Raw genomic sequence first — 21522 nt, forward strand, 5'->3', positions numbered from 1 at the left:
AAGAAAAGCCAAAGCACTGCACAGCTCTTGCCCTGTCAGGCTGTTTGGAAACACTGAGACTTTCTGCTCTTTTAATTCACCTAGGTTAGTCTTTATAAGCACTGTGTCCTGTTTGGCCGCTCTCACTTTGATTCCCACACCTGTTTCTTATAATCTATGTATCTTTTTCTATTTCCTCTATGATTTGTATCTAGAATGAATCACTGAACATGCAAGGTGTGTTTTATCTTCTCTGCCTCAGTAGCACGGGCTAAATCAGTTATATTCTATAAAATACTTCTACATCAAGTTTTTTTCTCTTGTACGTGTAAAAATAACACAAAATGATCTTAGAAACGTGACTGTTCTCTCTTCCCTGTCAATTTGTCAGTGCATGTTAGAAAATACATTGTTTTGGATTTAGGTTTGTTCTGTTTTTATTCTACTTATAAAGAGGAATGAAGAAAGAAATTAATTTTCATCAGAAGTATGTTGACCTTCAAGCTGTTCTGAATTAAGGTTTTAATTCAGTAACATTTTGACTCCTAGGGTGTACAGGTCTCTACATTTACTACATTTAACTAGGTAGTGTTCAAAATAGTAAGAAATCAGATTTGTTAGTCCTGTATTTCCTTTCAGAAGAGCTTTATGCTGTTCAGGGAAATTGATGCTATTGCTGTGCCCTGTGTTGGGGCTTACAACCACTGCTTTTAGTGGTCCTCTTCCTTCCAGGCATGTTGAAAAACTCTGCTAAAATCTCACCTCTGTCCCTGTCCAAAAGGCCAGGCTGGTGTATGTTAGAAATTAATGGTCTTGAAAAGTTGAGTCTCTTGAACATCCTTTGAATGAACTTGGCACTGTATATGCTACCCTAAAAATGTATATGTATTTGACTTTTGTAATTTTGAGAATTTCTAAAATGCTTAGGATTTCCTATGCTTTATAAATGAAATGTGTGTTTCTATATATGCAGGCTGTGTTGGCTAAGTCGGTGGTGTGCTTTTGGGAGTACAGTATTTTTTTTGCTTCTGCAATGCAAATCTCTCATAAAGGCAGAGGGATGGAGCAGGGAGAAGGGAAACAGTACTGGCATTAGCAACCCTTAAAAAAAACAAAGACAACTAGATATGCTTCCTGTGTTTAGAACTGTGTGTAAAGCAAATGTATATCAGTTTCTAAGTGCTTCTTTATTTCCAGCTCTGATTCCACTTTGTAGAAACTTGGGTATGTATTAGGATTGAAACAATCAACATCTCATTACAGTTATCATATGTTTTTTATCAGTAGAAGTCTTATATAAAAAACTGACCTCTGCTTTGTTGCTTTCATTCATTAGACATTAATGCTGCTATTGTGATTTACTTATCAGAAAAGCATTTACTTCTTACACATTTTGTCAGTAAGTGCATTCTTGCTGCCCTTTATGCCCAGGATTCATGTTTTAGAAGGTTATGGTACAGTAGAAAGATTTTTAAGGCAAGTTTAATGTGATTGTAATACAGGAATGAAGCTTTGTGGTTGAAAGTTGCACAGAAGGGATCAAATCCCCGTAGAGGATTACCCAACCCATTGGACCCGCTGCTGAGCAAAGGCCTGACATAGCCTGCACCACAACCCTCACTGACACAGAACCACAGCTTTTCCTTCAGGCTTCATGCAAGGCAAGAGAATGGCAATCCATCAAGTTTTAATATTAGAAATCTGTATGACAGTGCTTAAGTAACTTAATTTATTTCTTTGGCCATGCTATTTCAACATGATTTTTTTTTCAGGCTAGATGAAGTAGCTGCAAAGTGTCTGGGGTACAAAAGTAATATGCTGCCTCTTCCTCAGGTAGATGTGGCACTTGAGTGTGCTTCCCTGCAGGTGCTCCAGCAAGGAGAGCTTAGGTGCTTGTGTTCTGGGACAGGCTTGTGTCCAGATCTTGAGATAAAATGAGAGTAAAGGGGGAAATCAGTAAGTCTGCATAAGTCTGCTTGCTTGTCCCCAAAAATGAGGAGAGCTACAGTGGTTTTATGGGGGTGGGTAGATTGGTTTTGTTATTATCCTGTGATTAGCATAATTGCATAACCACCCAAAAGCATTCCTCTTAACCTCAAAGTTTGCTCAAATGCTTGAACAAATACATCTTGAAGTACACTGCCAGCTGGCTCCTCTGGGGTAGAAGTCCTCTGAAATGTTAGGCTAACTTTGCTGTTGTGACAACTGATTCTGTGGATTTAGACACAAACTACTTATCTCTAATCTCAGAAATGTGTATTCTGTTGAATTGTTTCCAACAGGAGGGAAAAGACAGGAAACAGGAGCGATACACTTGTCATGTGAAGTGTTTAAAAAAAGCAGGGAGACAAAAGAGCTGCCTTGCCTTTATTACACTCCACAGGTTTGCATTAGTGGAGACTTGGGAAAGTAGTTCAAGAAACGTGTTTGTGCAATGAAGACTGTTACCATAGCTGTTGCAGGGGGAACGGGAGCTATTGCTGACTTGTTAAGCAGTTTTACTCTTCAAAAGACAAAGCTGTGTGGAGCCTTTGAGAGCAGAATCCTAATGAGGTTGCTACAGTTGCGCTTTTTTCCCTCCTGTCAATCCCAAAGCTTTGTAACAAGTTGTGATCTATCGAGAGATTAATTTAAAATGTGAAAGACAGATGAGGCGAAAGTGAGGTTCTGCGTGCTCTCCCCAGCTTCGTCATGGCCCTGTTGCACCAGTGGGTCAAGCAGAGTCATTGCCCAGCCGTTAGCTCCTGTCCATTTCAGAGAAGATACCTAGTTAGAGCTGTATGTGAGAGGGATGCTGCTGCTAATTGGTGGATATAAAAATTCTGGTATGAGCACGACACTGGTAAAAAAAATTAATCTGAAAAATGCATCAAATTAGTCTAAAAACATGAAGTATGTGGATTTATTGCTTGGAGAAATGAGAAATCCATCATATTTCTTACAATGTCGGTGGATCATTCTAGTCATAGAATTGCTATGATTTTCTGAGTTGCAAATTGTAGTTACAAGTGTTTATATGTAGTTGAGACACTGTGAAGGCCCTAACCTTTTGTGTATCTGCTAATACGATCAGGATTTATAAGGGCTGCACAACTGGGAAAACTTGTTAGTACAGGAAAAGACAGGAAGTAGGACATTTTTAGGATGATCTTTTCTAGGGAAGCAGTGAAATAATTTCTTAATAGCCACTGTGTAGCTTCTTTACTGTGAAAGACATGAGAAAACTACTAGGCTGTTCTGGAATATGCAGAGACTATGGTGTGACTTGCTGGGTGGATGCTGTGATGGAACTGGAAATCTAGGTGTGCCCAACAGCAAGTATCAACATAACTCATGCTGCCTAGTTGAAGTGACCTGCATGCAGACTGGGGTAGATAACATTAATTTTTGTTACAACAGTCAGGTAGCTAGTGCTGCAGGTACTTCTCATCATAGAATCATGGAAACATTAAGGTTGGAAGCGATCTTAAAGACCATCAGGTTCCAACCTCCCTGCTATGAGGAGGGACACCTCATGCTATACCAGGCTACACAAAGCCTCATCCAACCTGGCCTTCAACACCTCCAGGGAGGGGGCATCAACAACCTACTGCTATGTGGGTTTAGGAAATAGATTAAATTTTCCTGTTGGTTCAAACATGATAGTTGTTCAAAATACATTAAGAGATGCTGGAGTCTTCAAATATAAGCAGATGAAGTTTGGGATGGAGTAAACTGTACAAGAGCTCGTATCTGAAAAGACACTCAAGCGAGTGATAACATTAGCTTGCAATATTACTCAGAAAAATCTGATCATGTTAGTGAAAGAATTTGGGCAGTAGGTTCCAATATCTCACATGCAAACTGAGTGTCAGTTGTTATTGATGCCTTATGGGAGTAAGCCCCTCAATTATTTAATTGCTGTGTGGTTACAATAATTAGGGAAGCTTTGGTTTTGTTTTGGAAAATCATCTAGTAAAGTATCACAGTTACATGTCGGACAATATACAGAAGCTGTATGGAGGAATACAGGCTGAACTGTTGCCTAAGAGCATTATGTAGACAATATTTTTTAGGTTTCTAGCTAGAAACCCCACCTTTTATTTAGGAAAAAAATCAATTTAAGAGGATTCCGCTATGTATCTGAAAAGTAGCCTGCACTGCAGAATTTAATAGGATTATGCTATTGATTCCATCTTTATAATGCTAGCCAGTGTTTGGTACTTGTGAACTGCAGACTATTATGTGACTGAACACAAGGGAAGAGGGATTAGTTTGTAAAAGAATAAGCAGCTTTCCTTAAACTGCCCTGGACCAAACATATATACCTGTTTTGGTCTCTGTTAGTAAACGCCAACTAATAAAACACCAGTGGCAGCACCTTCTAAAAAGCAAGTCTCTTCTTAAAATTTCTCAGTCTCAGTAGAAGGTAATTAAACCTCTTGTAAACTGGTGGTATCTGTTGCTGTAATGCACCTGTTGTACAGTTTCTCCAGAATAGTCTACCTGTATCTCTAAGCAAACAAAAGCTACTAAAAACTTGTCTGGAAACTCCTGTCATACTGATACAAATGTCTCTCCTGGGAAGATAATATTCTTTCTGCTGTTTTTTAACTTAGTGGAGTAAATACCTAATGGAAATATCCTTTCCATAAAAATATATTATTTTGAAAGGTAACTCTTCCTAACTGAGAAAATAGCTTTTTAGCTTTTAGCTAAGTCATTTCCTTACATATTGTCGCTATTTGTGGTCATTACTGTGTTAGTGACCATATTCACTTCATGCTTGCAAAATCAATTGGCCTTGGAACTCTGGTATCCTTCACATATTTCTACAGAATGGAATTTGTAAGATTTCAATAAATTAACTGTTTTTTTGAAATGAGTTTTATATAGGGGAGTCATTTTCTTTTTCTCCAGTTTCTTTGCTTTTCTCTACTGAAATTTCTTTATCTCTGTCTTTAGTAGTAAGAGACTACCAAGCTGTTGCTTCCTCTTAGCTTTAGATGGCTCTGCTTTCAGAAAGCAGATGGCCAGCTGTGAAAACACCAGTACAGCAGAGCTGCATAGAACTTGTTAAGGATGAACACAAGCTAAATGCTGAGAACCCAGAAAAGAGATTACACATCTCTGTAATAAACTTTACATTTACAGTCTTTCCTGCTCAACAGGTTATGCTGAACTGTGTTAGAGAAATTGTTATAATGTTGTCTTTACCTCCCCTTATTTGAGTTGGTGGCAACAATAGCTTCTCTGTGAAAATGTTCTCCTCTGTTTGCCTTTTCTGTTTTTGTTAGCAAGTAGGTGAGGATGTAGAGACCTTCAGTATCTTACACTTTAATCCTTTGTGTTCTATCAGCTTTACATTTCTGAAAGCTGCAGGTGTTGTTGTGTTTCAAACCCCCAAGAAATACAGGAGCAAGCAAAGAAAAAGTGGAGTAAGAGCATCAAAAGTACAATGAAATACATGAAGAGCAAAAAACAGTCCAGTTAGCTTTGTCTGGATGGTTTTCCCCCTTCCCAGCTGGTGGATGCTGTTGTCAGTAGTTAACTACTGTATTACATGAGTCACAGCTTGCTGACAAGCCTCGAAAGTTCAACCTGGGTCAGTTTGAATCTAAACTTAATACCAACAGAGGCACCTGAGGCATAAGGGTTGTGATCTTTTTTTTTAAGTCCAGCTTTTTGGTTGATGTCAAACAATACCTGTTTTTCTCTTTTTCTCTTTGGGTCTATCATGTCCTCATTCGGAACAAGACATGGTAATATGAGGTGAAAGTAAAAAGAAGCCAGTGACCTTTGTAGCTAGTACGGAGTAAAGCCATGTGGGATGTGAAAGCTTCTGTAAATCTCACTGAAGGAATAATCTGTTCTTTGAAATGAAAACAACATAGATGAGAAATTTCCATATTTTCTGCTACTTTATTCCATTAATAGTTGAAGCAGTTTGAAAATTTGAGACTCTTCATTGAGCAACCTTAGCTGTGGCTGTCTTGTCAGTCTCATTTATTGAAAGTATGCATTACAAGTATACAAGAAAACCCCATTAATTTTTGCACAGTAGCAGGAACTACTATTGTTTATTTTCTAGAAGTGAATCTGTTTTCCCAGTGATACATGTGCAATTAATGTTGATGATTGCTCCTAAAGATATTGTGAATTGTAAGCATAAAGCCTCCCATTTCTTTTGAGTGAAAGGAGCATAGTGTCAGGCAATGGCATTCGATGTTCTCAGTCTCATTAGTCATAGGAGAGAATAGGGGGGACACTGTATCTCTACTAACTATGGAATATTTCTGGAAATAATATGCCTAAGTGCATGGGCTCAGGGAGGACACTGAAAAAACATCATGAAGTGTATCCTGCCCTTCCTATGTTTCCGGTAATGCAAGTTGAATTTATTAACAGTTGGTTGCTACAGTAAAAAGCACTCGTAAGATTTATGGCTGAAACAATTGCTGTAGATACTGAGTCCTGTCCTATTTGTTGAAGGTTCTGTTGAGCTCATGGCATCCTTTGACTAATTTTGGAACAAGGACTGTGTCAGAGTTTTGTGTCACTGTATTTCATAAAGTTCTAGCAGGTTTTTAGGGAGAATCAGTGGAAAAACATTAACTTAACAATGGGTGTGTGGGCAAGAGGTTAAAGTAGTAACTAAGCGACCACCAGGCAGGACTGATAATTTGGAGAGCACTTCCTCAAGTAGTGATGGGTTTTACATTTTACTTTAACACAGCGTAGACATCTTCTTATTGCTAGGATGAGTGTCCATTTTAATAGCCCCAGAACTTCCTCAACCATTTATGAAGAAGATGGAGGGGTATATTGCAGTCTGTAGCATTTTCCTTTCCTTTATAGTGGAGTAAAAAAATAATATGTACAAGTCATGGTAACAGAACAACATCAGGTTTAGTTTGTAAGAATTCTTGCAATGTTTGAAGACATGCACATGTAAAGTTTAAGATCTTAATGTTCAGTTTAACTATTAATTAATGTTAACTTTGAGTGTATCAAATATGATCTATCAATAAGATTTTGAAAACACTTTTTAAAGGCTGCTAACTGCTCGTTTGTATAAACATAATTTAACCTACAGTCTAAAGATTAAGCTGGGTCCTTGCTTTGTGCAAGTTGTCTCCATAAATATATTTTGTGAGGCCACAAAAGTCTGACAGTAAATCAGTTTTATTGTTAACTGCTTTCGTACAAGTGTAATTGATTTGGTATTTAGCAGGGAATAAAAAGTAGAAAATGGATGTAATTTTGCCACCATATACTTCTGTAACATGTATTATAGGATTTATTTCCTCTATGGCTAATTCCACAACTCCTCCTATTTCACGGGCACTGGACTTCTATCTTTTTTGCCAAAAAACATCAAATTCAAGTTGGCATTTTTTGAGCACACCTATTTCAAAGTGCCAACCTTCTGACTTCAATGATTTTCCATGGAGTAAACGTGACTTAGTGTTACTAACTCATTTGAATTGTGTGCTTTGCTTCAAGCTCCTTTCCTTCCCTATCTGTAATGGTGCTTGCTTTTATATTCTCTTGATCTGAAAATGTGCATAATAATCAGTTATCACTTCAGTATAATATTTCAAAGCTTCAAATATATTATTGACTAATTCCCTGGTATTTGCGACAGTTAATTTCTTCTGTGATAAAAGAAATGTGATAGTATAAATTAAGCCCAAAACGTAAGAGGCTACAATAGTTGGTTTTAGTAGTTTGTATTTCAAGTTTATTGAATGAGCGAAGACATGCGCAGCTCTGAGTGCTTCAAACAGCAAAGCAGGACACATCTTTCCCCACACATTTGTAGCATCAAGGATTGGGTAATGTGTGGAATATTTGTGCATATATGTATTTATGGTAAATTGACAATCAGAAGAATAAAAACTGACATGGTAGTGATTTGACTATACATGTGAAGATAGTATGCCTTTTACAGAGACTGAAATGAGTATCGGAAGTTAGATATTTTCTTGTCTGTTACTGGAGGATTAGATAGGCTTTTTAATAGATATATTTATTAGTAGCAATTACTCACCCAACTGAACCCTGGGAGGGGTAAAAAAACCCCCACACTTGTGGAGGCTGGCTGTTCTTTGCTGCTGCACCTCTCCTCTCCTGTTTGTTTTATTTTTTTTAATCTAATGATGGTGGAAGGGAAGTTACACAAGAAAAAGAATATGAAGTTGTAACTAGAATGGGCTAGAGAATGAAAAGGCCCAACACTGGGAAGTTGCAACTGTCCTTGAGCCTGGTATTGGTTGGTGGTGCCCAGGCATGGGTTTTGGGTGGCTACCTGGGCCTCTGAGGAGTGGCCAGGGCTGCCCTGTGCTGGGTACTGCCTGTTCCAGCTGGCTGCAACAGGCTCCCTGTAGCAGGGTACAGTGCAGCACCTCAGTGGGAAGAGGCAGAGGATTCAGGAGAGAAACTGAGCCTGGGAAGAAGGCAAGTGAGGGGTCAGAGGGGTTAGTTTTGGAGAGCATCTCCTCAAGTAGTGATGGATTTTACCATTTTACTTCAACACAGAGTAGTCGTCATCTTATTGTTGGGATGAGTGTTCCAGTTTTGTTTCTTGCTATCCATTCTTAATAGATTAAATTAATCTTCCACAATTTGAGCCTGTTTTGTCTGGTCACTGGTGAGTGATCTCCCTGTCCTTACCTACACCCTTGAACTTAAAAAATCTCATTTTCTCCCCCAGTTGTGCTGAGGAGGTAGAGGCAGAGAGCAGCTGGCAGACAGCCAAGGATAACCCACCAAGAACCTGTCTCTAACATGAGTTTCCTTTAAAAAACAGCATCAAAGAAGCAAAAAAAACCCCATTACTCCAAACAGACAAACAAAAAAAAAAAACCTGCTGAAAATGTAAAGAAATATAACAAGAATGATGGCAATCATTTGTCATTTCCCTTTCAGAGAGAAATTAAAATGGTATCATTTAGAAATGTAAAATAAAGCACCTCCAGCATTTTAAATAAATCTTTAAAATACTACATTTTGAAAATCAAGATTTTTCACTAGATTTTCTCTTTAAAAAAAGAACAATTATGAAAAGTCAAAGATTAAAGAGTAGTAATTTTTACTGCATTGCCTGCATTAGAAATGTAATAATTTCTTTTGAAGAATGCCATTATGTCTGGTAAATATTTAGTCTATATGCTTGTACAAATCCAAACCGACTTTATCTGAAATCGGCTGGACAGCTAAAGTCAGTAAACTGTTCATGCAACTGATAAATGGTATGTAATTATTTAGGCATCTTATTACAAATCCATCTCTAAATAAAACAAAGCAAAGGACACTCAGTTATAGAGATGATACAAGTCGTCCATATAATTTTGGGGCTTGGCACGAGATCCACAGGAGTCACTAACTTCCATTTTAGGCACCAAATGGAGCATGGATACCCAAATGCAGGAGTTTGATATCCTTCCAGCCACTGTTAGGACAGAGAGAGGACATGAGTAATGCTGTAACTGTGTTTTCCTGGTCCTCTCTTTCCCTTGTCTGCATTTGAGTCATATGCACAGTCCTCCTTTCCCCACTTCCAACCATGGGTCCCAGAAAAGTCATAAACACCTGGCTGCTCCCAAATAATGAGTGGTAGGTGCTTGGGAGGCTGCATCCATGTTGAAGCAGGATCTCTGCCATGGCATGACTGTTGATGGACACCTGTCATGTGCTGGTTCCTGTATAGGCTTTACCAGTTAGTTTAAAAACAGGGATGCCTATGTGGAGGCCTCAGTTTTTAAGTGTCTGTCCATTGTACAGGTGAGTTAATAATGGAAGAACAATTTAGGAAAGGAGCCAGGTAACCAGAGCCCAGCTGATCTTGGGGTACCCTGGTTGTTGCTTGAAATAAATTGAAGTCCTTCCTTAGAGAGTGGGAGTCCAAGGAGCAGGTTTTCTAGATGAAGCTGTATTTGAGTTTTCATCTTAAAGGGAAAAGGCAGAACAGAGAAGTGATTTACAGTGTAGAGTGGTGGAAGGGTAAGACAGGTCTCTTTCCACCTATGGAAAGATGCAGTCTGCCAGCGGTGGGAGAGATAGCATAAGCAGGAACTTTCATCTCTGTTGTAGTAAATGTGGATGTTGTCCCATGTCTGCAGGACCAGCTGTTTTAATGTAGTGGTCCAGTTTTAGTTTGTGTCTCTACCTCTTCTCTGTTCTTCTGTGTTAGAGTCTGCTGAGTCATTCCATTGTTGTGTTCCTCTTGAAAATGAGGGGACAAAAATGGTGTATTTGCTATTGTGGCAGTCTGAAATTTCTTTTCTTGATAGGTTGGTCTAGTCCCTTATTCATAATCAAAGCATTTTCAAGAGGCAGTTACAAGTTGTAGCCACGTGAGTTAGACCTGGTTATGCTTTACTGGTTTGGTGAAGACTGTTTGGAGTAGCTTTTGTGTGCTTGTTCTTGATCACTCTGCCATTCGTGAGTGAGTATTCTTGAATCATTTCCTTTCAAATATTTACTAGGTTGTCTGTTTTGTGTGTAAAGTCTTTGTATCAAATAAGCCGGATAATTTTGAGGAAACATTTTAATTATAGCCTTAGAAGCTATAAATATTTCACTATTTAATAAAATGGTGCTACAAGATGTAAATTATGAAGTGGAACTTATTTTAGATATCTTAAGTTATGTAACTTAAAGTTATGCTTGGTCTCACGTTTCCAGATAGGACAAACCTTGGATATATTACAGTCCATACTTTTTGTTTCTCTGCGACTTAAGCGATGTTTTGTTTTTCTCTCCAATATGATGTTGTAGAAAATAGTCCTTCTTTGCTGAAAGCTGAGTATAAGCATTCAGCTTTGGGAATGGAGGCTAGTAACTTATTTTATATTTCTTCAGTTTACGGACTACTGATTTACAGAATGATGCAATCTCTTTCAATTTCAATCTTTCTCAATTGTAGGAGATCATAGAGAAATAATAAGTAGTAAAAAAGCTGATAATGTGAAGCATCAGGATCAGGTAATAAGATTTCAAAGTGTCTTGAATACAAGTCAAGTCTCATTGTACTTTTCCTTACTGAAAAGGGTCAAGAGTAATTTTTGTTTAAAATTCTGAATGCTTTCTGTTTGAATATATAATGAAAATGAGAAATGAAAGGTATAAAAAACCTCCAGTTAATGCAAAACAGTTAAAAATGTATGTTTTCCTTCAGTAATGTATAAAGGTTTGTGTTACAAAACCAATACCATTTTCACAGTTTATTTACATCTGCATTCAATATCTGGTGCTTTCCTGTCTGAACCACAAAGCTCAAGATGCATTACTGTGCTGTGAGAATTCCGTCAAAATTGAATGCAGCTATAGATTTCCATTTTGGCAGTCGGGGAAAGAGGGTCACATGTTTACAAGAAGTACAGAATGCTTTGATATTCTTCATCCCTGAGAGCAGGGCAGACTCTCATTAATGGTTTTGATAGTTTGAAAATCTTATGTAAAACCAAACTGCAGCCCTTGCTTTGAAGAAGTCAGCAGTAAGAGAAGACAGACTTCCACTTGAAAATGAAGATTTTAATAAGTGACAATAGAAATAAAGGTGGAAGAAAAAAAGTGTTAATTATCCAAAGCAGATAAATACAAAACTAAAAGTAATTTGTGACTTAAGTTCCTGAGCATTGCTCATGGCCTCTTTTTGGTCTTGGGCGTGTAATTTTACTTTGTTTCTTTGCTACTGAAACAGAAGATTAATCAGTTTTAATTGATTAGTGCTGTTCTGTGATACTCTTCCTGGTTTCAGATGGGTTTATTTTTTCTTTTAAAATTTGATGGACCATTTGCCTGTAAAAAATGCAAACCAAACCCTGATACTATGTTCCTTCTGAAGGTTCTAAAATAACTTGAGACTGTTTCCTCTTGGAATAGAAATGTGTATGTTGCAGTTCTTTTTTGATAATGCAGCTTTACAGCTAATGTTCAGATGTTAATTGCTGCCCCTTCTGTCATCTTGTATGCAAGATGGCAAAGGAAAAAACTAAATTATATGGGTCCTTTGACATCACATGTGATTTCTCAATAGGTATTTTGACCTTAGCTTCTATAATTACTAGTGGATATTAATTAAGAAATGGCTTTACCACCAGGAATTGTGAAATAAATAATTTTATTTTGTCCACTATTTATAACACTAGCTGAGAGCCAACTAAAAAAAAAAAAAAAAAGAAGAAATGTAGCAAAACAGCCTTTTGGTTAGCTCATATAGTTAGTATCTGTTAAATACTGTATCAGTATGAGGTTTAAAAGTATTGTGACCATAGAAGAAAATGGCCTATCTATTAATTGCTTAAATTATACCTTAGTTGATGTTGGCAGTTGACTCGTTCAACAACAAAGACTAGACTTTTTTGTCCTAATCCATTACCTTTTTAGTTTGAAGTGGGGGGAAAACCAGTAGATTGAGTATTGTGAAAAACAGCTGCTAAATACTTGCAGTTCACCTCTGGGCAGCTCAGGGTGCTGAAAGAGAGGCAGACTGAATTACACACAGAAGTGCAAGGTAATCACAGGGATATTACAAAGAGAATCATGAGACAGGTGGCAGCACTTACCTGCACCTGCCTTGGACAGATGAGCAGCCCTTCCTTTGAAAGTTTTTATTTCCTTAGAGAGAGATATCTGGAAGTTCAATTATGGTTGATTTTTTTTTTTTATGCCAGATGTTACGAGACACAGATATTTTAATAATTTCAGTGAGGTCATGAGAGCTGTGTGCTTGCATCAACTGAATATTGTTTGAATATTTAAACCTCAGAAAGCTTAATTTCTGCTGTCTGCTTTCTACTTTGCTACTCCTTCATAGGTTTTACTTGCCAAACACATTGTGGTCCCTACACAAATTATTACCGTGTTATTTTTCCATGCTATTTGGATATGCATACTGGCATAGGTTTCTATTGACTTGGAAGGATTATCAATTAATAGTTCATAACCTTAACTCGAAGATGAATGATCTCCAGCAGAAGGATTAAGAGCATAAAACAGATCAGAAAATCTTTGCTTTAACTGCACAATAGGTAAAAATAAGTAAATAGGATAAGAAGGCAAATCTAAGGCTCAAGTCATAATGAGTCATAATCATGCAAGTGAACAGATGTCTTGCAATCAATATAAGAAGAGATGGATCTTCAATCTTAAAACTAAAGTAGTTTTGGTGAAAATGAACATCTGTAAAATTTTTGTGATATCACAGCAGCAGGTGTTGTGTGGCAGTAACTTAATCTGTTTTGGTAAGGTATTTTGCAAAAGCCAGATCGTAACAACACTATTTCAGCTAACAAGTGCCCTCCTTCAAAAGTGGTCCCATTAGCTTCACTTGAGGTCATGGTGTTTCCTGCAAATTCAAGGGGAATACGTGTTGCAGTACGAACTTAGAAATCCAGTTACATGGGTAAGCTATAACTGACAAGACAGAGCTTACAGGTCTTGAGGTATGTTTACTTTAAACATGGTTATTACTATCCCACAGAGTGGGTAGAGTGAACTTGAACCTCAAATGAAGTGCATCTAACCTATTTTCAGTTTTGGAAAAATAAAATTTGTCAAATTTCTTATCAGCAATAGTTCCTGTCATGTCATATTCATTTGAAAATTTTAAAATGCAGTCCTCTGATGAGAAACTTGAGCCCTTTGCCTATGGGAATAACATATCCAAATGACAAGAAGTGACTTGATCTGCCACACTAGAGATGTTGAAGAGACTTCTCTGAAGTCAGTATACAGATCACTGGAAGCTGTACAGGCTCAATTGCAGTCAACCTTACTAGTCTGGTTTGTTTGCCTTGAGAAACCAGATAATGAAGAAGCCTGTCCTTGGTTTTGAAAGAAGGAGAACACAAGTTCAGTGAAGTCTTTTCCTTTCCTAGTCAGGTACATGTGATTTCCTTTTAAGCTCTGCAACATCATTAAAGAAACCATGGTAGATTTGGATTTCAGCTGATGTGAGATAGATCATAAGCCTCTAGTAATGATGAAGTGGTAAAGCATACTGGCAAACGGGTGGGACCAAATAAGAGATTGAGAAGTTGACGTGCAGTGATAAGAGAAGCTTTGAGACAACTGGTGTTGTAGCAAACAGGCAGAGCTAGTGTTTTGCCACTCTTTGCTCCAGAAGAGTTTAGGGATATTCTAAGGCAGTGTATTGCTTTCTCCAGGGAGAAGCTGTCAGAACAGTCTCAAACAGCATCACTAATAGTAGGAGTCTGACACTAAAGAAGAGTTGTAACAAACAGTTAGCATAGTCTTACCTAAGAGTCGTCTGGAAATTAAGAAGTGGCTGAGCCAATGTTGTGTAGCATGACCTTGCACTAAATCAGCCTTGAGATCAAGGGAATAAAAGGTAGTAATGGCAAATATTACTTTTAGTTCTGATCCTACACAGGATAAGGTTTTTGTTGAAATCTCGCAGAACATAAGGTGGAAACTGGGCTGGCAACCTTGGTGAATAATTTGGGAAAAAAGGGGTAAATAATAACATGACAGTTAAGTACACAGCTGTTTAGTCTGCTTTATATTTGACTTTCTGAAGAATGCTCATATGATTTGACTGAAAGGCATGCAGAACTACAATATTCATAAATGCAAAGTAATGCACTTAAGGACAAGATAAAACAGCTGCATCGACATATATGCAATGTTGAACTCTAATTTAGATCTCAGCACTTTGGAAAGACAGCTTGGAGTTATATTAAAGAACCAGAATAGGGCCAAAGTGGGAAAGAACACAAGTGTGGAAGAGAAGAGGATCTTAAAAGATGAAACTGACTCTTCAAATGAGAAAAAAATTTACAGTAGAGGTGAAATGCAATGGAGATTTACAAAATCATGAGAGTATAGAAAAGGTGAATAGGGAGTGATTGCTCACTGTTTCTGACAATGCCAGTTCTAAGAGGTGCCCAATGCCATTATTCAAGCAGCAACTCTAACGTAGAAAATAATATCCCCCCTGCCCCTTTCAGAGCAGTTAGTAATTTAAGCTTATGGCTTCTAGGGGTAGGGAGGTCAAGAGAATAAGAAAAAATGTGAAGAATCCGGTGTCCATTAGTGGCTATAAAGCATCTTCACTAAAAAAAAGTGATTGTCAGATGCTTGTACAGTATTGTAGAGAAGGATCTTTCTCCTTATATTTTTTCCTTGAACACCTGTGCATAGCTTGTTGGAAGTCAGGTAGCAGAGTAAGCAGACCTTTGCTCTGATGGTGTATAAAAATGTCTCCTTTAATATATTTTAAGTCTATTTAAAAATTTTGGCATCCTGAAGAAAAAACCTGCAACAGAGATCAATTTCTTACTTAATCAGGGGAGCTTTCAGACTTACAGCTGACAGGGAGCCGTTGCACCAGTGCACTATTTGAAGGAAAGGAAGGCCTAGTCTTCAGCAGTATGCATGGATCTGGTCTTTTTGACTCTGCTGATACCTTGCTCCATAAGTGTCTGAATTCCATTGATAACTGCATATGCAGTGGAACCTCTGGGACAAAATAGAGCAGAAACTGGAACTAATGCTCTGCACATTGCCTGGCAAAGGTAGGGACCTTGTTTACCAAGTTTGGATGCTTAGACCTGGCAGCACTGAGCATCTCCAGTCCAAATTAAATTGATGCACAGTGAGCCTGAGCCATGCTGGTTGTGACAGCAACTCGCTGGGAACAGCATGTAAGCACATCAGCTCTCTGAAGGTACTGCACTGTTAGGTATAGATGCCAACTGAGCAGAAGCTTCTAGAACCATGAGAGTGCTCTGTCATCTAAATAGTGGTTCTGTGCCCAGTGTCATTTGTGGCTTTATCCCTGTATGCTAAATAAAAATCTTTACCTAATTTTCTAGCTTTAACTTTGTCACAGGATATATTGAAAGAAAAATCTCTCAGGGCTATTACCTTTTTTTTCTTGTCCTCAATGATAATTCAGAATACATTAGCAATAATAAATCTGATTGCATCCAAGTCTTACATTTATTTTTGTTTGCACTTAAATTATTTCTCTTGTCTGTAGGTGACTTTCTTGGCTAGTTAATAATACTCCCTGCCCCTCCCGTAGATCTCTCACCAAACATTTCTATATATGCTTAACACTGAAGCAATCAAAGAGCTCTCAGGTTTGTAGTATGCAGGTAGTGGGCAGGTAGAAGGCATACATAGGGCTAGTCTATATGTAGATCTTTTTCTCTTGTGTTGATGTGTATTCGGTGCTGTTATTCAAGCCTTGTTTAACCCCTTTGTCCCAGGAATCAAATTCTCCATGCTTATTAACTACTTTCCAGATAAAACTGGAGATTCATAAGTGTGAGCCTGCTGCCACAAAAAGGGACTTGTGACATTTGTTTTGACTTGGATTGTGGTAAAAGTTTAAGAGCTGGCAAAGCTGATAGCTGGAAAGTTTTTGAAAATTGACTCTCTGACAATTCTGTTTTCAGTAGAGTGGTTTGTCAGTGAACTTCAAAGTTAGAAACTCTCTTAAATATCCAGGGTTCTCTGCTTGTCAGAGACTTGTTTGTGTCTGTTAATAAATGTCTGCTGTCGTTCTGCCCAGCTGTATTTTTGAGAAATGGGTTTTCTGTAGTCTTCCACGCAGCTCTTCCTGAACATCTGTAACAATCCTTTGAATACATCTGCTGACTTTATTATTCAGGTGGAGAACTGTGTGGATTAGTCAAAGATAACTTTTAGAATTAAACGATGTTCTCACTGTTAAAACAGTAGAGAACTGCAGTGACACCAAAGGATATCAAGACTACTAATATAACCTGGATTTACACTGAAAAAAAGCACATCCACTTTTTTGTTCCAAAATTTAACTCTAACTGTAAACACGGGAGTTCTTAACCATTTTATTACTTCTAGTAGACCATTCTCTCCCTGTATAAAATTCAGATATGTTTAGATTGTTTTTAAACAAGTTGATATTAATAGCCATGATTCAGGTAAATTAATAAAAATTACAAACCTTATGTAGTATTCTCCTGAATCTTGTGGTTTACTGTCGTAACATTTACAAAGTCTGTTTTTCTGACCTTATATGCTAACTCAGGCTTTTGTCTAGAGGCCTATAGAATAAATGTTAAGCACAGGTTGATGCTAATGTGCACATTAGTTTGCAAGCTAAATGTTAAGAGAGCACTTTAAAAGGAAAAAGTAGAACCAAAAGAAATATGATGAAAAATCTGAACAAACATGTACGGTATAATACATAAATTTTCCTTTACCTAGCTGTAGAAAACCATGTAACAGTTAATATATAGATTCTACTAATCTCTGGCTTTAGTAAAAATTACATTGTAATATTGTTTCGTTTACCAGTCTTCTGATAACCATAGTAATGTGACCACATTTCTTTATACTTCAGAACTAGATAACAAAAAAAAATTTTTTGGATGGAAGATATACATGAAAAAAATATTGAAGTAATGAATCATGTTATCTCCCGATGAGAAGAAAATAATTTAAATACATGTTTTTCTAAATAAGATTTGTTCTTGTATAATGTTTTTGAAACAGGTATTTCAGATGCGCTCTGTAAAGTATAAACAGAAGTTTGTCCTTGAGACCCATTGAATGTGAAAATAATATAAAGGGCATCTTCAGAATAAGCAGTCTCATCAGTTCTATAATAATATATTGCCTCTCATTATTGGAAAAAAAATTATATATTTTATTTTGCTGTATTCATTAATTATGCTGGTTTTAGTATTCTTTTTTATGCAGTTTAGGTGAAGTAACTTAGACCATTTTGAAGTGAGCTTACACTAACTCCTGTGTAGGTTTTATTTTTGAGTATTTTATACTTCCTTCTACATATAGCAGCAGCAGTGCTGCTGTGTAGCTGTGCAGCAGCACCCGGCAGATCAACAGGTACAAAGCTGATATAAAATAGCTTTGCTTTGTCCTCCCAATAGCTCCTTCCTTAGGAAAGAACTCTGGAGGCCTCCAGATCAAGCTGCAGATTACAAGTAATAAAAAAGACTTTGATTCCTTATTTAGAAAGTTTTGAGTTAATAGTACTGCAGTAGTATGCAAACTTTAACCTCTCATAAAGGGTATTTTACTCTGTTTGAATAATTTTTAGAAGCCAGGAGTTGTTCAGAGAAGTAGCAGCTGACTCTTGGGTTCAGTGTCAGTATTTGGGGTTTTTTGATTGCTGGTTGGTGTGGTGTTTTGGTTTGGGTTTTGCTGTGTGTGTGTTTTGGTTATCAGACCAAATTAAAGCCATATTGAGGATTGTTTTGCTTTTAATGTTTCTTACATTTGAGGTTGATAATTGGTTATAATCTAGAGCTGTGTGTCCCTGTGTTATAATCCTGTTTTGTTTCAAGAACTTCTTGCTGGTATGTTGCTTTCATGGAGGGTATTCAAGCCTTGAGTTATTTTCTTCTTTTAGTCATGACATAAAAAGTAATATTATATAATTATTAGTACCTGCTAAATCCTTGATTTATTTTAGGCCTAGATGTACAAAATGAGTCATGCAGATGTTGCTGTTTTGTTACATGCAGTGAGAGTCAGGCTGAATGACTAGAAGAGGTAAAGAGGTAGGATTAAATACAGATTATACACATCCTTCTTCCTACCCCTAAAGCTATTTTGTTGGTATGGTCATAGGCCTGTAAATTTGTAATGAGATACTGTCCTAAGCTATAGTACTTAATAAACTATAATTACATTATAAGCTAAGATGAAATTTAAAAGAAAAAATAAAATAGAAGACTTAATCACATGTCCCTGAAAGGTATACTTGAAAAGAGGATAGATACCTTTGTATTGTGCATTTTAAAACAGGCTGGCTTTTTTATACTATGAGGAAGCCTGAAATTAACTGAAATGTGAATACTCGCTGGAAATATGTTGAGAAATGTTAGTGTGTTTTGGTAGTTTATGAACTGTATCTACGTCTATAATTCTAATTTCTTCTGCAGAAAGCATTTATTGTACAAAAACTCCAAAATATACTTCACATAATGCATAAATTTATTCCAGTTTTTTCCTCTTTGATTTCCCATGTATGTTAAACAATTATCAGAATGCAGTTAATATAAACAATACATTTGTAAACAAACACAAATTATGCAGATTTCACAATTAGAAACATTTAGGCAAGGAATTTGAACAAGTCTATTTACCTTTTGAGATTGTATTTAGTCAGGGATTATCACTAGCTGAATCTATGTTCTGCATTGCAATCTTAAAGCAATCTTAAATCTGTTTCCTGCCTATGAAGGTTGTTAAAATCAAATTCTAAAGTGTTCACAGACAGACTGAAGAATCCATGAGGAAAGTATTTGATCTATAAGTTAGTTTGTTTGTTTATTTATTTATTTATTTTCCTACCAAGTAGCTTTGGGGTAACAGGATGATTAAGTCTATAAAATAGGAGGTGAATACAACTTGTACATATTCTCTATGTAGGGATCATACCCTGTGCAAGGGTATAGGGTAAATACAAGGATATAATCTCTTATCAGTGCAGAAGTGAGCATCAGCTGTGTCATACAGGTAAATTAGATGCTTCAGCCATTATATGAAGTAAGTTATATGCTACAAAACCAAGCCTTGCTACTCCTTAGTGTTCACTGATTGAAAGTAAAATAGTTAACAGAGAGAGATTTAATTGCAATAATTAGTTCTCAGTAACTCACACACCTTGAATACAAGCAGTATTTTGCTACTTAATGTTTGTCTGTCTTTAAAGCTGCCACACAGCTCTGTGACTGGACATCTTGTTGATTTCCTCAAGAATCTTTTTTTACTATTTTAATTTTCATCTTCTGATTCTTGAGTACAGTCTTCTGTTATCCCAGGATGTTTTGACTTGGAACCAATCTATGGAATTGCTTCTACTTGAATGAAGCAGGTCTAAGAAAGGGGTTGTCCATCTAGGAATGTATGAAACAAGTGGAGTATCACTTCTGTGCTAAGAGAACATGCTGAAAGGAGGAAGGGGGACCAAACCCGTTGTATGCCAATGCTATGTACTGGTTAGCTGACAAAAATAAGCCAGGAGAAGAATTTATTGCAGGATAAAAAGGGAATTCAGGTTCATGTTCTTCTGTATGGTAAACTACATTTCACATGAATGACAATTCTAAAATAAGAAAGGAAATGCTTTTTAAAATCTGTGCTAAAATGAGATTTAGTTTTTGGTATGTTTCCATTTTTCAATTACATTTATAACTTTCATACTATAATTCCATTTTACTAAATTTATTACATTTTACCGGTCATTGTTTTACTGGCTAAACTTTTCAATTATTAATGACAACATGTCTTAGAATTAATCAGTCTTAAGTGCTATTTATAGAAGCTGTTTCCATTCTGCTGATTCATATGTTTTATCATAAAGAGACTAGATTGTGCTTTATCTTGAAACTGTACCATTAGGAAGCATTTTAGTTAGGTCATTCTTGTTTTCTTTTTAACAGCTATTTATAAAACAGTTTACTTGAAGCTTTTCTATCCTTCCTAGAGCATGCAACCTCTCTATGCTGCATTATGGATGTATTGGTAGGCTTCCCCATCTGCTCCTCTTCCTGTTTCACAAAAGGAAGATATATATGTGAGAGTATTTTTGGAGGGTACTTCTCCTGTGCTAGTATCTATATTGAAATCTGGGGAGGGAAAAGCTAATTACAGATCCCCCTAATGATTTCTTCTCTTGAAAAAAAGAGCATGAAAATATCCTTTGACAATGTACACTGATGTTCCTAAGCAAAAATTAGTGGAGGGCAATACTAGCCTGTATTAGGAATGTTTTTCAGTCCATGGCACGACCAACTATTTTGTTATTTAAGTAGTTCTGAAGATTACAAAACAAGTAAGACTGGAAAGATGGGCCATCATATTTAATAGAGTAGTTAGAAAATCTATTTGCAAAGGGCATTACAAAACTTGATAGCTGTGAAGGCACCCTGCATTAGGCTTTTCCTGCTGTTTTTGGGTCTTAAATGTGCTCATCAATCTCATTACTAAAGTTGGCAAAAATAAACTATGTGGAATCCCAGTGAAATTAGAAAGAGGAAAATCCTAGTCTTGACCAGATGAGTGAAATGTTTCTAATTCTGTATGTTGATAATACTACTGAGTAAATGTATACAGGAAAAATGTACATTTTCTTCATCTTTTCTCTTTTTCTTTCATTTAAATCACTGACTTAATGGCTTGATCCTGAAAGAACTCTGCCTTGTCATACAATAACTGGTGAAATAAATACACATTAAAAGCATTTGGTGTAACACTATCAACTGCAATATTTCTGAGATTTCTATAGGGCTTCTTTTTCTAGGATATACAATTCATCGTTGTAGCCTACCTCCACGTTGTCATAAAATTGCAGTACTTTTATATTCTGTGATATATTTTATCTGGGACAACAAAATAATTACTTGAAAAGTTTTTTGGCAATTTTAATTTTTTTTTCTATGTAGAGCTTCTAAAGGTTTCTTTGCGCTTGTTTTTAAGTGTTAGCATCATATAAGGGAGAAAAAGTCCTGTGTTTTAGCAGATGCAGAAATCCACCATAAAATTAACCTGAGTTTAGGAGAGATGCTGTGGACT

This window comes from Apus apus, chromosome 4, assembly GCF_020740795.1.
Source record: "Apus apus isolate bApuApu2 chromosome 4, bApuApu2.pri.cur, whole genome shotgun sequence".
Lineage (NCBI taxonomy): Eukaryota > Metazoa > Chordata > Aves > Apodiformes > Apodidae > Apus > Apus apus.